A 17,110-nucleotide genomic window follows, 5' to 3' on the forward strand; every position below is an offset into this window, starting at 1 on the left:
TCAGGGAACTCGTATTCTGAGGTTCAACTGTCTGACCTCATTACACTCACTACAGCCCTGGTTAATATTTGTTCCGACATCCACATAACCACAGCAGATTAGCTGACTCTTCTCACATTGCTGTATTTGGGAGTTTAGAACGAGCAAATTTGTTGCTGTGTTTCCTTTATTGCAAAATCCACCACACTTTAAAGAAGTGCTTCATTGATTATGAAGTGTCAGGTGGCCATGCAAAGCACTGTATCTAAATGCAAGTCCTTCCTTTTGTTTTGGATAAGTGGCAGATTGTCTGACATTTGCCCCTCACATCCCACTTTGGCCAGCTGACATTTCCAGCCAGAAGTGTTGATATTTGGTGGTGAGATCACTCACAGGACAAGAGGCGAAATATTTTATGTAAGTCAATCTTGCGCACGTTTCCAACAATCCTCTTTAGATTTTACTATGTGCCAGTGCCTGTCAAGCCAGGCAATAACCACACAATGCTAACCACTGGGAGCACCCATCGCCCATTCTGTTTAAAGGGATCAAGATATAAACTTCATGCCATGGAATCTCCTTCCTCTCCACATAGGACTGGCTTCTTTCATGAAGGTGGGTCTTGCAGGTGAGAGTAAATCTTCTCCTGGGTGTCCTTGGGTGCTACATGGTATTCTGCCATGAATCTCACTGCAAGTTTTCACTGGGGTGCTGGCTTCCAGGTGCATTTGTTTTCATCCCCACCTCACCCGAGACCTTCCACAATATTCTATGGTTTTTGGCCAATGGGGTCATCCAATTGGGTCACGGCAACACCTTTTACTGTTGCTATGCCAGCACCTCCATGAAGCCTCAGTGAAGATTTGCAGAATTAGGAAGGATGTCAGTATAGTAAATAAGGAGAAACTTTTTTACTGGTAGAAACATTGGTAATCAGAGGCTGTCTCCCTGGCCTCAAGGTTGCAACGTCCTGTTCCTCCTTGCTCCAATGATCATCAGGGCCATAATGATCTTTAGAAACTGAAGCTCCGTTTGGAATATTACCATAAAATGGCATGTGCCCCATGCCTTTCTCAAGTCTGTTTTTTTTTCAACCGCAGCAAGCCAATTATTATTTGCAAATTCTCTTCAAAGTTCTCCAGGTGTCACTCAGGTTGCAAGAAATTCAGGTTTTTCAGACTATCATTTTGTACAAGTTGTTATTTTCCTTTTATTCACTTGAACAAAAGTTAACTTTAATTCAGGCAAGTTGAAATCTTAACTGCTTTAGAAGCATAACAATAATTTAAAATGGTTGTTCTGGTCTTCTGCCAGTTATTCCAGATAATCTGAATCAGCAAACAGCTCTTATTATAGGACAGAAGAAAATAACTATTGTAACCAGTCAGGTGAAATAATTTCCTCCTACATTAGAAGTATAAACTTTGAAAAGAATAAATACAAAGTAAAACATTGTTAATTATTTCTGAATATGTTGGTTTCATATAATGTGATACAATAATGTGTTAAAGATATAAAGATTAAAATGTTTTGTTTTCATGTATAAAACCTGACATATTTACAACACAGTGAAAGTTAAAATATAGATTTTATTTTAAAGATCTGATTAAACATGTGATTAATGGTAAACATTATTTTTGCTCTCAATCTGGTGCAAATACTTTTTAGTTGTGTATTCTTATGGACTCTCGCATATTCCATTGACAAATGTTTAATATTCCAAATGCAAGATTGCTAACAGAACATGATGATATTAACAAAATTGTTAATATCACATTATATCATGAACTGTTTTAAATATATTTTAAATCTCCCGATTAGTTTTGTATGCATACCTCGTTTGACCCTGTACCTTGTACACTTTTAGTTCTTAATAGCCGCATTGTAGCACAAGGTACTATTTTTATAAATGGTAACAGCATTTATAAAAACAGTCACTAACCTGCACTCAGTTCTTTCAAAGCAAACATTGTTCATCCAACTTTCCAGTTTCCATTCCTCTTGAGGGGCTCCATATGCAATAAAGATTAATTCTTGCTCCATTTGTCCTCTGTCCAGCTCCTGCAATTTTGTTGCTAACTTCAGACACTTTTTTTTTTAAACCAAGTCATTGGAAGTTATTGGGTTTGCAACATCTTAAAATGTACTTAGGTGTACTAATTTAGTCACTTAGTTTAACTGCCTACAACAAAGCAAGATCAATGAAAATTTTTTGTGGTGACAATTCTGAAAAGCCATTTGAAAATATCATTCATTCACCCTCCCTTAACATGACAAGATATTGCTTAATTAGACTAAAACCGATCCACTTGATTGAACACCTTGTCAAAAACAAAAGGAAAAGTCCACAAGATGTGGCAACTTATGAGCTGCAGAAGCTGGGCAAGTTTCTTATTGTGGATCACTTAAAGTATGTTGAGCTAATAGGTCAGCATGTATATTTGCATATGTCCATAATGTCTGGGCAGTTAAGATGAGCATGGCACAATAATGTAGAACTCCAGTATGGAGGAGAGGATCCTGAACATCAATGACCATAGAGCATAGACAACAGTATCCAAAAAGGAAAGTGAGCCAGTTACAAACTCATAGCATCATATAGAATTGGAAGAGATCATTCTGCCCATCAAACCTATAATGGGTCTTTAGAAGAGCTTCCCAACGCATCTCACTGCCCTGCTCTTTTCCAATATGCTGACAAATTTCTCCTGTTTAAACGTTTACCCAATTCCTCTTGAAAAGGTTACTACTGAATCTGTCTGCTGTTGTTGAAAGGAAACTTTAGATCTTGAACAATTGATTCAAGATTTTTATATATGTAATCCTTAATAGAAGGCTGGAAAATTCCAAAGGTGATAAACAGCACATCATCATAATTAACATGAGGCATGTTTGAAAACGACTATGTTTGTTGATGTTAGGACATCCCAGCACGGGCTCCCGGCCTCGATGGAGCCCAGCGCGGGCCCCCGGCCTCGAAGTGCAGTCCAGTGCTGGCTCCCTGCTTTAGAAAGATTGTAATGCTGAACATTTACCTTTATTTATTCATTTTCTAATTTATATCTGAGGTTTTGTACCTCAGTATCTTTGCACCTAAGATGGCATTGGAAATGGCAAATTTGTTCACTTTTCACTGTACTCATATATCCTTGTACTTCAATATATGTGGCGATAAACCTAGTTCTAATTCTAACTACAACTTGCATTTTTATTTTAACATAACATATCCCAATATATGCCAAACCACTTCACAATAACAAAACCAATATCTGGAATTCAAGGACACGTGGACAGCCAGAGTCGAGAGAGTAGAGTTTGAGGAGCATTCAGAAGGCAGAGCGAAAAGCAGAAGAATAGAATGATTGACAGAGAGAAGGTGTCAAGGGTTTGAAGCCAAAGGAGTTAAGTGAAACAGAGGAAGGGAAGAATGAAAAGGAAATTGAAATCATAAGAAATGTTATATGCTGGCATGTAGAGCTGGAAGCAGTCATCAAAGTAAAACCTGAGAGAATTTATTGACTCAGACTGGAGTTTTGAATTTACAATGACAATGGACAGAGAACAATGGAGATTTAAGAGGACATTAGCAATAGGGAACTAGGATTTAGTATAAGACAGGATAAGTTCAGCAGAGTTTTAAAAGAGCTGTTGGAATGTCAAGAGATTGGTAGTAGAATATTAGAGCTTTCAAGCTGGGGAGTAATGAAAGCAGGGATGATGGTTTCCGTAAGAGTGGGACTGAACAACAGATTTGATGGCATTGGTAATGGATAGAGAATAATGGCCAATGGAACATGGCAGTTATGATGTTAAATGCAGCCCCAATGTTCAGACTTACTCAGGAAAGGAAATTGAATCGATTGCAAAGTCATACAAGTTTTGGCTACCACCAAATTAAATACTTCCCATCTTAAATACTGCATAGATGTTATGTTGGGAAACTTGTTGACCAAAAATATATTAGTGATAGATTAGAGCAGTAATAGTCAAGATGTTAAAGACTGTGGCTAAAATGTATGAGTGAAACTCATCAGCTGATCCCATGTCAATGGATAACATCACTAATAGCAGGTAGATAAAGATTAGTAAGGGGCTAAGGATGGAAGCTTGGGAAGCACTCAAGATCACAGTATGGGGTAGCAAAGACCATGAGACAGCAGTTTTCTTTAACAGAAAGAAGCAAAGCTAAGCAACAACAATTCAATGGAGAGGTTGAGGGGTGGAGAAATGGTGGAAGAAATAGTTTGGGGAAACACAATTGGCCAAGCCTCTACTTGGTGACTTTAGTTACAATGTACTTTGAGAGTTATGGAGGTGGGTACACATTGAGTTACAGTCAATTTCTGACGCAACAAATATCACACCTTGCATTTGTTTTTTATGCTATTTTCCAATTTAGTCTGATGATTTGTAATGTTGGACTTTTTTTCTTTTTTTGGTTGACTAAGAACTTGTACTGAAGAATTTCAACCTGGGTACCTAGTACCTCAAATAAAACCATAAGTGGTGATTTGTAGACAATTCACTGTATTCATTTGAGTACATGTGACAATAAAGCTCATTCAATTAATGTTTATTTAAAAGAACTGAAGCCACCAAACTGTTTAAACACATTTTTATAATTAATTTCATCAAAGCAGATCAGCCATAAATTTCATGAAATTGAGTAAGCCTCTGCTCCCAGCACACACCTTGTTTACATCACTTGGACATACTAAGCAAAAGTGAGGACTGCAGATGCTGGTAATCAGATTTTAGGTCAGAGTGGTGCTGGAAATGCACAGCAGGTCAGGCAGCATCCGAGGAGCAGGAAAATCAACATTTCAGGCAGGAACCCTTAATCAGGAATGATGAAGGGCTTTTGCCCGAAACGCCGATTTTCCTGATCTTCGGATGCTGCCTGACCTGCTGTGCTTTTCCAGCACCACACTGATCTAAACTCACTTGGACATACGACAGGAGTTAAAATAAGAAAATTCATGAAAACAGACCTAGGATTGCAGTCCACAATTAATCTATACCCAATCATCATGCTACTTACTGATTTCCATGATTTTGGCTTGCAGCCAGCAGTATCTACTGTTTATTTGTGCTTGCCATAAGCAGAGGGTGTGATTTTGAGTGATTTGTAGCTGCTGGAAGTGATGTCAAAAAGCAAATCAGATTTGTGGGGAGTTTATAAGGAAGACCAGAAATTAGAGAAATGGATAGTGGGCGGAATGTTCAAAAACTTTGGCTCAAGTGATAGTTCGATAGTACTGTAGACCTCAGCTAAAACATTCACTCCATTGATCTACAGACCCAGCATCATTGCACCCCTGACAGCTTAAAGTCAGATTTATTTCAAAGATTGTGTCATTAGAGAATTTGCAAAATATGCAATGAGAATAGCCTGAACTGTATGGATTTTATTCATTTGTAATCCCGACACCACACCCAAAGTTTTTGTTTAATTAGCAGTTTAATCTGTGTCATAGAGTTTCAGCTATACATAAATTGCTTGCATGTTTTTCTGTCCTGACTTACAATCTTATATGAGGCAATTGATATCATGGATTTTGCCAGAGATATCAAACTGAAAGGATCGCATTAGATTGGAAACAGTGCAGGAAAATTTACAAACCCAAGTCTTTCATAAACTATCTCCAATCCAGTAAAAGCTAACAGTAAATGAAAGATCATGTCAGGTCTGCAAGAACACTCATCTCCTGCTTTTCCCTTTCAGTCAGTCTTGATGATTCTCTGGGTAGCACTCAGCTTACATGACAAAAAAACCTTAGATTATAAAAGCATTGTATGTGGTAGCAAGCACACTTTGAGTAAAGAACCAGACATTGGATCCAGCTAATTATCCACAATATAAATTTTGGAATTTAAAGTTACTGAATTATAAGCTGACATCACCCTTGAAGGCATTTATACAAGAGTTAAACACATTTAGTGTATATGTAATGTTCCCACTACGTACAACATCTACCACAGATATTCCATATGTTGAGAGCTCCTAGTCACAGCCAAGTTGTCTGTGGAGGTAGCAGTAGGAGGTAAGACACCTTCGAAGGAAAACACAGAGGGGATCAATCTGCATTGCTCATATGCACATATTGGTGGGTCACTGGAGTGTGGCATTGGCAAGAACTGAGGATGGGCCTCCTGCAATCCTCACGCTCAGGAACTGAAATGTTATCCAAGAGAGAGAGAGACTGGAGAGGTCAACTGGAGAATAACTTCCCCAAATATTGAGAGGAGAAATGGAAGAAACATACTCTAAACTATTTTCACAGATGTTGATAAAAACATATGTTCATTTTGAAGACAGTAAAAGAAATTCTTCAAGGTAATTGCTGTGTCATAAAGGACAAAATTAAATTGGATTAATGTTTTCAGACTGGGTTCAGACTTCCTGAAAAGAATACCATTTTACTGGATTCTCTGATGTAACCTGTGAAAGTGAACACAATACGTACAGTAACTTTGGGGTGGGCAGGTCAGCAGCAAGCAAAGAGGTCTCTCTCAGTGGGGGACCCTCTTCCTCTATTCGTGTCTCCTGCACTCAGGCAGAATGCTTTTGAACAAGAGTCTACAGTTTCCGTGCCACCTACACCTCCAATATCTTCCGTCCACCTCTCTACCCCTCCAACACCCCCCACCCCTTCCAATACCCCCTCTAAGCCTCCAGTAGCCACTCCGCCCTCGAGAAGCCTGCGGGCAAGTCTGACAGGATTTGGTTGTTAAGTTCCCAACATGGCATGTGTCCCTGCCACCTTTCGACTGGATTAAATGCCCTGCCAAATCCAGCTGCATGCAAGAGTGTTCATGTTTATTGTAATTTGCTTGGAGCTCAAAACGTCAATTTTGTCTTTCCCTCCACAGATACTGCCGGACCTGTTGAGTTTCTCCAACACTCTGTTTTTGTTCCAAATCTCTTGCATCTGTGGTACTTTGCTTTTATTTAAAAATGTTGATACAGTCTTTTTTTCCAATCCCCAACAGCTTCTTCTCTGTGGAAAATAAACATTTTTGCCTGCACTCAGTTTGATCTTATATCCATGTGTCTTTGCTCACAGTCCCTGGGAACAGTATGAGGTAGGATTTCCATCAAGATGCCCTTGAAAAGCAGCAGAAGTATTGGTTTGGACACTGTCTACAGGCTTTTGATGAATTTCTGCCAAAGTTGTAACAGGACATGGAGAGAATTCATTCAGAAATTGCTGAAAACTGGTTATATTTAGCTAGTCTTTCCTACTCCTTCATCATTTTAATTATCTCCATTAAATAACTTATTCATAAGGTCTGAACAACTAGGAGCAGGAATAGGCAACTTAACCCCTCAAGCCTGCAATCACAGCTGATCTCATCTCAGCCTCAACTGCATGTTCCTACCTACTCTCCATAACCCTTAAACCCATTACTCATTAAAAACGTGTCTGACTCCTCCTTAAATTTACTCAATGTCCCAGCATCCACCACAGTCTGGGGTAGTGAATTCCATAGGTTCATGACTCTTTGAGAACTCCAGGGTGAGAGGGGTCGGCACCTAAGGCAGGAGTCTTTTGCGGATATACCCATTTCAAACAGGTATGCTGTTTTGGAAAATGTAGGAGGTGATGGATTCTCAGGGGAAAGGAGCACGAACAGCCAAGTTTCTGGTATTGAGACTGGCTCTAATGCAATGAGGGGTACGTCGGCTTCAAAGAGATCAATTGTGTTAGGGGATTCTGTAGTCCGAGGTACAGACAGACATTTCTGTGGCCAGCAGAGAAAAAGCAGAATAGTGTATTGTTTCCCTGGTGCTAGGATCAAGGATGTCTTAGAGAGGGTGCAGAATGTTCTCACGGGGGAGAGGGGCCAGCAGGAGGTTATTGTACACGTTGGAACCAACGATATTGGAAGGGAAAAGGTTGAGATTCTGAAGGGAGATTACAGAGAGTTAGGCAGAAATTTAAAAAGGAGGTCCTCAAGGGCAGTAATATCTGGATTACACCCAGTGCTACGAGCTAGTGAGGGCAGGAATAGGAGGATAGAGCAGATGAATGCATGGCTGAGGAGCTGGTCTATGGGAGAAGGATTCACATTTTTGGCTCCTTGGAATCTCTTTTGAGGTAGAAGTAACGTGTACAAGAAGGACGGATTGCACCTAACTTGGAAGGGGACTAATATACTGGCAGGGAGATTTGCTAGAACTGCTTGGGAGGATTGAAATTAGTAACGTGGGGGGGTGGGACCCAGGGAGATAGTGAGGAAAGAGATCAATCTGAGACGGGTACAGCTGAGAACAGAAGTGAGTCAAACAGTCAGGGCAGGCAGGGACAAGGTAGGACTAATAAATTAAACTGCATTTATTTCAATGCAAGGGGCCTAACAGGGAAGGCAGATGAACTCAGGACATGGTTAGGAACATGGGACTAGAATATCATAGCAATTACGGAAACATGGCTCAGGGATGGGCAGGACTGGCAGCTTAATGTTCCAGGATACAAATGCTACAGGAAGGATAGAAAGGGAGGCAAGAGAGGAGGGGGAGTGGCATTTTTGATAAATGATAGCATTACAGCTGTGCTGAGGGAGGATATTCCCGGAAATACATCCAGGGAAGTTATTTGGGTGGAACTGAGAAATAAGAAAGGGATGATCACCTTATTGGGATTGTAATATAGACCCCCAATAGTCAGAGGGAAATCGAGAAACAAACTTGCAAGGAGATCTCAGCTATCTGTAAGAATAATAGGGTAGTTATGGTAGGGAATTTTAACTTTCCAAACATCGACTGGGACTGCCATAAAGTTAAAGGTTTAGATGGAGACAAATTTCTTAAGTATGTACAAGACAATTTTCTGATTCGGGATGTGGATATACTTACTGGAGAATGTGCAAAACTAGACCTACTCTTGGGAAATAAGGCAGGGCAGGTGACTGAGGTGTCAGTGGGGGAGCACTTTGGGGCCAGCGACCATAATTCTATTCATTTTAAAATAGTGATGGAAAAGGATAGACCAGATCTAAAAGTTGAAGTTCTAAATTGGAGAAAGGCCAATTTTGATGGTATTAGGCAAGAACTTTCTAAAGCTGATTGGAGGCAGATGTTCGCAGATAAAGGGACGGCTGGAAAATGGGAAGCCCTCAGAATTGAGATTACAAGAATCCAGAGAAAGTATATTCCTGTTAGGGTGAAATGAAAGGCTGGTAGGTGTAGGGAATGCTGGATGACTAAAGAAGTTGAAGGTTTGGTTAAGAAAAAGAAGGAAGCATATGTCAGGTATAAACAGGATAGATCGAGTGAATCCTTAGAAGAGTATAAAGAAAGTAGAACTATACTTAAGAGGGAAATCAGGAGGGCAAAATGGGGACATGAGATAGCTTTGGCAAATAGAATTAAGGAAAATCCAAAGAGTTTTCACAAATATATTACGGACAAAAGGGTAACTCGGGAGAGAATAGGGCCCCTCAAAGATCAGCAAGGCGGCCTTTGTGTGGAGCCGCAGAAAATGGGGTAGATATTAAATGAGTATTTTGCATCAGTATTTACTGTGGAAAAGGATATGGAAGACATAGACTGTAGGGAAAGAGATGGTGACATCCTGCAAAATGTCCACATTACAGAGGAGGAAGTGCTGGATGTCTTGAAACGGTTAAAGGTGGATAAATCCTCAGGACCTGATCAGGTGTACCTGAGAGCTCTGTTGGAAGCTAGAGAAGTGATTGCTGGGCCTCTTGCTGAGATATTTGTATCATCGATAGTCACAGGTGAGGTGCTGGAAGACTGGAGGTTGGCAAACGTGGTGCCACTGTTTAAGAAGGGTGGCTAAGACAAGCCAGGGAACTATAGACCGGTGAGCCTGACCTCGGTGGTGGGCAAGTTGTTGGAGGGAATCCTGAGGGACAGGGTTTACATGTATTTGGAAAGGCAAGGACTGATTCGGGATAGTCAACATGGCTTTGTGCGTAGGAAATCATGTCTCACAAACTTGATTGAGTTTTTTGAAGAAGTAACAAAGAAGATTGATGAGGCAGAGCAGTAGATGTGATCTATATGGACTTCAGTAAGGCGTTCGACAAGGTTCCCCATTGGAGACTGATTAGCAAGATTAGATCTCATGAATTACAGGGAGAACTAGTCATTTGGATACAGAACTGGCTCAAAGGGAGAAGACAGAGGATGGTGGTGGAGGGTTGTTTTTCAGACTGGAGGCCTGTGACCAGTGGAGTACCACAAGGATCGGTGCTGGGCCCTCTACTTTTTCTCATTTACATAAATGATTTGGATGCGAGCATAAGAGGTACAGTTAGTAAGTTTGCTGATGACACCAAAATTGGAGGTGTAATGGACAGCGAAGAGGGTTACCTCAGATTACAACAGGATCTGGACCAGATGGGCAAATGGGCTGAGAAGTGGTAGATGGAGTTTAATTCAGATAAATGCGAGGTGCTGCATTTTGGGAAAGCAAATCTTAGCAGGACTTATACACTTAATGGTAAGGCCCTAGGGAGTGTTGCTGAACAAAGAGAACTTGGAGTGCAGGTTCATAGCTCCTTGAGAGTGGAGTCGCAGGTAGATAGGATAGTGAAGAAGGTGTTTGGTATGCTTTCCTTTATTGGTCAGAGTATTGAGTACAGGAGTTGGGAGGTCATGTTGCAGCTGTACAGGACATTGGTTAGGCCACTGTTGGAATATTGCGTGCAATTCTGGTCTCCTTCCTATCAGAAAGATGTTGTGATCGGATAAATAGACAAAGTCTATTCCCTGGGGTCAGGGACTCCAGAACTAGAGGACATAGGTTTAGGGTGAGAGCGGAAAGATATAAAGGAGACCTAAGGGGCAACTTTTTCATGCAGAGGGTAGTACGTTTATGGAATGAGCTGCCAGAGGATGTGGTGGAGGCTGGTACAATTGCAACATTTAAGAGGCATTTGGATGTGTATATGAATAGGAAGGGTTTGGAGGGATATTGGCCGGGTGCTGGCAGGTGGGACTAGATTGGGTTGGGATATCTGGTCGGCATGGATGGGTGGACCGAAGGGTCTGTTTCCATGCTGTACATCTCTATGACTCTATGACTCTAAGTAATTTCTCCTCATCTGTTTTAAATTGGCTCCCCCTTATCCTAGGAGAAAGTGAGGACTGCAGATGCTGGAGATCAGAGCTGAAAATGTGTTGCTGGAAAAGCGCGCAGCAAGTCAGGCAGCATCCAAGGAGAAGGAGAATCTTCAGGAGATTCCTGAAGAAGGGCTCATGGCTGAAACGTCGATTCTCCTGCTCCTTGGATGCTGCCTGACCTGCTGCACTTTTCCAGCAACACATTTTCAGCTCCCCCTTATCCTAGAACTATGACCTCTCGTTCTCGAACACCCTAAAAAAGAAACATCCTTTCTGCATTCATTTTGCCAACCCTCTTTATATACATTTGTCTCCTCCTTTATGTACCATCTTATATACCTCAATTATATTTCCTCTCATCTTACTGAACCTCTGAGATGATAGGTCTAAACTGCTCAATCTCTCTTCATAAGACAAACCCTCTTCATAACCCTTTTCTTTGGAATCAATCATATGAACTTCTTCTGAACGAGCTCCTATACAATTATGTTCCTCCTCGAGTAAGGGAACGGAAATTGAATGGAGTACTCCAGGTGCACTCTCATGAATGAATTGTACACTTGCATTAAGCCTTTCTTATTTTCATACTCTACTCCTTCAGCAATAAATACAAAAATTCAATTTGCCTTCCTTCAACCTGCTGTACCTGCATACCAGTTTTCTGAGATTCATACACAAGGACACCTGGATTCCTCTGCATCAAAGCACTCTGAAGTTTCTCTCTGTTTTGATAATAAGTTGCTTTTTTATTTCTCCAGCCAAAATGGACAACCTCTCACTTAACCACGTTAAACTCCACCTGCCAAATTTGGTCCATTCACTTACCTATTTGTAAATTTCTAATTTCTACATTGCAACTCGCTTCCAATCCCCTCAATAGATAATTCAACTGAAAAACACTTTAGAGCATTTTTTCCAGGACTGGTTAAAATTTGTTTTAGATCCTGCAAAGTGACATGAAGCAGTTTTGAATCTAACAATTAGTTTGTTAGAATACAACCCAGTTAGAAATTAGATATCAACTCTGAATAACTAGATGGAGGGTGCTAAAGCCTATTGATCACCCTAGTTGACAGTGTAGATAATCTGACGTGTCCATTCATTAGCTCCAAATTGTTGTCAAAAAGTGTGGTGCTGGGAAGTGGGAGGGAAATGGATCTGGGTGGGTTACTCTTCGGAGGTATGGTGAATGGCCTGTTTCCACACTGTAGGGATTCTAACTTAGTTTCCTGCCTACTATAGTGTCATCTGCAAATTTAGTTTCAGAACATTCTATCCCTCCATCCAAGTCATTCATTAGATTGTTAATAGTTGGGGCCTAAGGACTGAACTCTATGATACCACTAGTTACAACTTGGCAACAAGAAAAAAAGAGCCATTTATCCTGACTCTCTGCATTCTGTGGATTCACCAATCCTGTATCCAAACTAATTAATCATCTCTCACCCCAGGTGATAACTTCAACTATCCTCTCAAAAATATTTTAATGTTTTTCTCTATATTTGTGCCTTCTCATGCCAAGTAGCATGAATATGTTCTATTAATAGCAATACATCATGCAGCTTCAGTTGCCTTAAATTCCTATTATATAGCAGAACACAAAATCCCACAATTTACTGTTTATTTCCCTATGTCAGAGACAATCATAAATATTACTCTTTTTTGGCTATGTTTGCTGCAGCTTTGAAATAGTTTGTGCAACATTATCCAGCATATTTAAGTACTGACTGTCGTACTCAGTTGGTAGGACTCTTGTTCATTATCACAGATGGTGCATTCAAGTCGCACTTGAGAGATCTTATTCCAAACTCTTTGTTGACTCTCCAGGTGCTGAGAAGGTGCTCCATTGTCAGAGAATCTGTCAGAAAACCTGTTAGGTTGATTTGAAAGATCCTATGGCATCATTGTAAAGAAGATCAGAGATGTTCTAGCCAGTACTTATTGCTTAACTGACATCATAAGAGATAACTAGCAATTTTCACATTGCTGCTTGCGGGACCTGTGAAGTATGAGGAGAGACTGAATCAGTTAGGATTATATTTATTGGAATTTAGAAGAATAAGGAGTGGGGAGAGATTTCACCAAAATCTATAAAATCTAACAGGGCGAAATAGGATACATTCAGATAGGATGTTCCAAATGACTAGGGAGTCCAGAACCAGGAGGAACAGGCTAGGTAGTTTATTTACGACTTAAATAAGGAGGAATTTCTTCATCCAGAGAGTGGTGAGCCTTTGGAAAGCAGTTTAGGCCAAAATATTGAATGTTTTGAAGAAGGAAATAGATATATATCATAGGGCTAAATGATCAAAGAGTATGGGACAAAAGCGGGGAACAGGGACTGAGTTGGATCATCTGCCAAGGTCATATTAAATGGAGAAACAGGCTCTAAGGGCTTACTCCATGTTGAAGAAATTCAGCCCAATGAATCAAAGACCACAAACGAGGATCGCAGTGAAATTGACAAGTGGCTTATTCAACAAATCGGTATCGTGGAAGAGAAATCACTCAGGCTAACACAGAACTGATTCACTGCACAGATGGCCAGAATGCTCTTCTCCGAGTGGCAGGTGCTGGTACATGTTATAGGGGTGCAACACAAAGGTGATAATTGTAAAGCAGTTCCAGTATAATGGTGAAAATGGTAAATCGATTAAAACATGAATAAACTGAATGGAAATTAATCAAGCGTCCAGCAGCAGCAATCCATTTGTAATTGACACAGGAGATTCCAGCCATCTCTGAGTAGGGGAGAACATCTTCTAGAGGATTCTTCACTGTATTCCCCGTCCGCGCAAATATGTGCAAATGTCCCTTTTCCTGGCATCCAGGTGTGTCCATTGTGTTCCTCCTGCGAGCGAAATCGGCCGGAGCCTCTCGGTCTGCCTGTTTGTTTATGTGGTATCGGTTTCTAAGGGAAGCGAGCCTGGTGCTAATCGGAGCTGGGAGCTTAACTGTGAGGGTTGTTTAGGAAGTGTATTCTCTGGTCTGGAAGTAGCTTGGCCATGTCTGGTTTCTTTGTTAGCCTGTTTGGCTAAGACTGGGGCATTGTGGGAGTGTTCTGTTGGCAAGCTTGATTTCTCTGTTTCGCAGACTTGCTTCTGTGTTTCTTATGTGGTCACGCTGTGGGTGGGCAGGGTAGTAGATCTTTCTCCCACACTCCCATGCCTATTTTCTACGTTTCTATGCCCTTGCTGTGTGAAAATCGACTGCTGCATTTCCTATGTTGCCATAGTGACCACACTTCAAAAAAGTGAGTGTCCTTGGTTGTAACATAGGTTGGGATGTCCTGTCGCTATGAAAAATGCTGAACAGATGTATGTTTCTTTCAGACAAGCAATGTTGATGTCTTTGTTTAAGGGAACTTATTTGAGGCACTACACAATAACAATTGCCAGAATCATCTGGAGGGAGGGAGTTTGGGGATGGGAAGGACACTCCACTGGATGGGCTGGCTGCTTGCTCAAACTCTGCTGCCAGTCCACCCCAGATTTCTCAATGGGAAGGCCCATGGACAATCTTCAGCAATCCGAATTTAGGAATCAGAGCCTGTGTCCCTTCCCTCCAGTATATCATTGGATATTATCCAACGTACTGAGAAACAAAAACAGAAGTTGCTGGAAAACCTCAGCGGGCCTGGCAGCATCTGTGAAAAGAAATCAAAATTCCTCAGAAGGGTCACCAGAGTCAAAACATTAACTGTGATTTCTCTGCACAGATGCTGCCAGACCTGCTGAGCTTTTCCAGCAACTTCTGTTTTTGTTTCTGATTTATAGCATTCGCAGTTCATTTGGTTTCTGTTCAATACACTGACATTTTGAAGAAACAATCCAAGTAGTCCCAATTCTCTGCAATTTATTCCCTTTGCAAGCTCCCTTCCCTAATTCCCTTTTGAAAGTTATGATTGAATTTATTGCATTCCAGGCCATTATAATACGATACTATGCCAAAAAGTGTTTCATCCACTCTAATTATGTTAAAACTAACTTCTCTATTTTTTTACATCATAATCAGCTTGTGCTGTCATCTTCAAACACTTTTGCTCATGACAGTCCTGTTCCTGCTACTTCATTTCTCCACCCACATCACTATGTTCCCATGAAACAGTACCATTTAAATTATATTAGCTCTCCTCATTTTCCCTTTCACACTTCTCTGCACTGAACTTCATGCCAATGACTGCTTATCCCAATGTCTGCTGCTACTCTCCGTAATATCAACTGCACTAACGACAAATTGCTGTTCAGGCAGAAACTGAATGAGTATACAGGAATTAGTGGACAGAACTAACCTTTGTGACTGAAGGGTAAGATAGGAACATAAGAATCTAACATCATGTCAGTGATTTTCTCTATAAGAACGTGTGAGACAGAGTCATATGGCACAGAAACAGACCCTTCAGTCCAACCAGTCTTAAACATAATCTTAAACTAAACTAGTCCCACCTGCCTGCTCCTGGCCCATATCCTTCCAATTCTTTTCTATTTATGTACTTATCCAAATGTCTCTTAAACGTTGTAAATGTACCTACATCCACCACTTCCTCATGAAGTTCATTCTATACACGAACCACTCTTTGTGTAAAAAATTTGCTCCTCATTTCGTTTTTCAATCTCTCTCCTCTCACCTTAAAAACATGCCCTCTAGTCTCAAATTCTCCCATCCTAGGGAAAAGACAACTACTATTAACTCTCTATACCCCTCATTATATTATAAACTTCTATAAGGTCACCTCTCAACCTCCTACACGCCTGTGAAAAAAAGTCCCAGCCTTTCTTTATAATTCAAACCTTCCATATTTGGCAGCATCTAGGTAAATCTCGTCTGACCCCTCTCTGGCTTAATAATACCCTTCCTATAATTGGGTGATCAGATTGGACACAGCATTCCAGAACAGGCTTCACCAATGTCCTGTACAACCACAAAATGACTTCCCAACTCAAAGGAGAAAGTGAGGACTGCAGATGCTGGAGATCAGAGCTGAAAATTGTGTTGCTGGAAAAGTGCAGCAGGTTAGGCAGCATCCAAGGAGCAGGAGAATCAACGTTTCGGGCATGAGCCCTTCTTCAGGAATGAGGAGAGTGTGCCAAGCAGGCTAAGATAAAAGGTAGGGAGGAGGGACTTGGGGGACGGGCGTTGGAAATGCGATAGATGGAAGGAAGTTAAGGTGAGGGTGATAGGCCGGAGTGGGGATGGGGGTGGAGAGGTCAGGAAGAAGATTGCAGGTTAGGAAGGCGGTGCTGAGTTTGAGAGTTGGGACTGAGACAAGGTGGGGGGAGGGGAAATGAGGAAACTGGAGAAATCGGAGTTCATCCCTTCCGCCTAGGAACCCTCCAACCACAAGGGATGAACTCCGATTTCTCCAGTTTCCTCATTTCCCCTCCCCCCCACCTTGTCTCAGTCCCAACCCTCGAACTCAGCACCACCTTCCTAACCTGCAATCTTCTTCCCGACTTCTCCGGCCCCACTCTCACTCCGGCCTATCACCCTCACCTTACCACCCTCACCTTAACCCCCTTCCACCTATCGCATTTCCAACGCCCCTCCCCCAAGTCCCTCCTTCCTACCTTTTATCTTAGCCTGCTGGACACACTTTCCTCATTCCTGAAGAAACGTCGATTCTCCTGCTCCTTGGATGCTGCCTGACCTGCTGCACTTTTCCAGCAACACATTTTCAGTTCCCAATTCAAAGGACTGATCAATGAAGGGAAGTGTGCTAAGTGCCTTTTTAACTATCCTGTCTACATGTCAACCTTAGTCTTCCAAGCATTTCCACATGGTAAACTCTAGTGTCTGTTCTAACTGCTGAAACTTTCTTGGCCAGTCTCCCATGGGCTTAAGTATAGGATGCCCAGGACCATCTGGATAATAACAGTTTTTATCATCGGGTCATGAGGCAGCATTGGGGTACTGACTGAGGAGTGGCATGCAAAAAGTAAGGAAAAGAAGTGCATTGAACATTTCCCCATCCCCTTTTCCTTTCTTCTCTCTCCTGATCCACCTAGACTTCCCTGCTGGCAACGTTCTGGAGAACAC

Source organism: Chiloscyllium plagiosum, unplaced genomic scaffold, assembly GCF_037043375.1.
Source record: "Chiloscyllium plagiosum isolate Xiang-an unplaced genomic scaffold, Cpla_swu_hap1 HiC_scaffold_3, whole genome shotgun sequence".
Classification (NCBI taxonomy): domain Eukaryota; kingdom Metazoa; phylum Chordata; class Chondrichthyes; order Orectolobiformes; family Hemiscylliidae; genus Chiloscyllium; species Chiloscyllium plagiosum.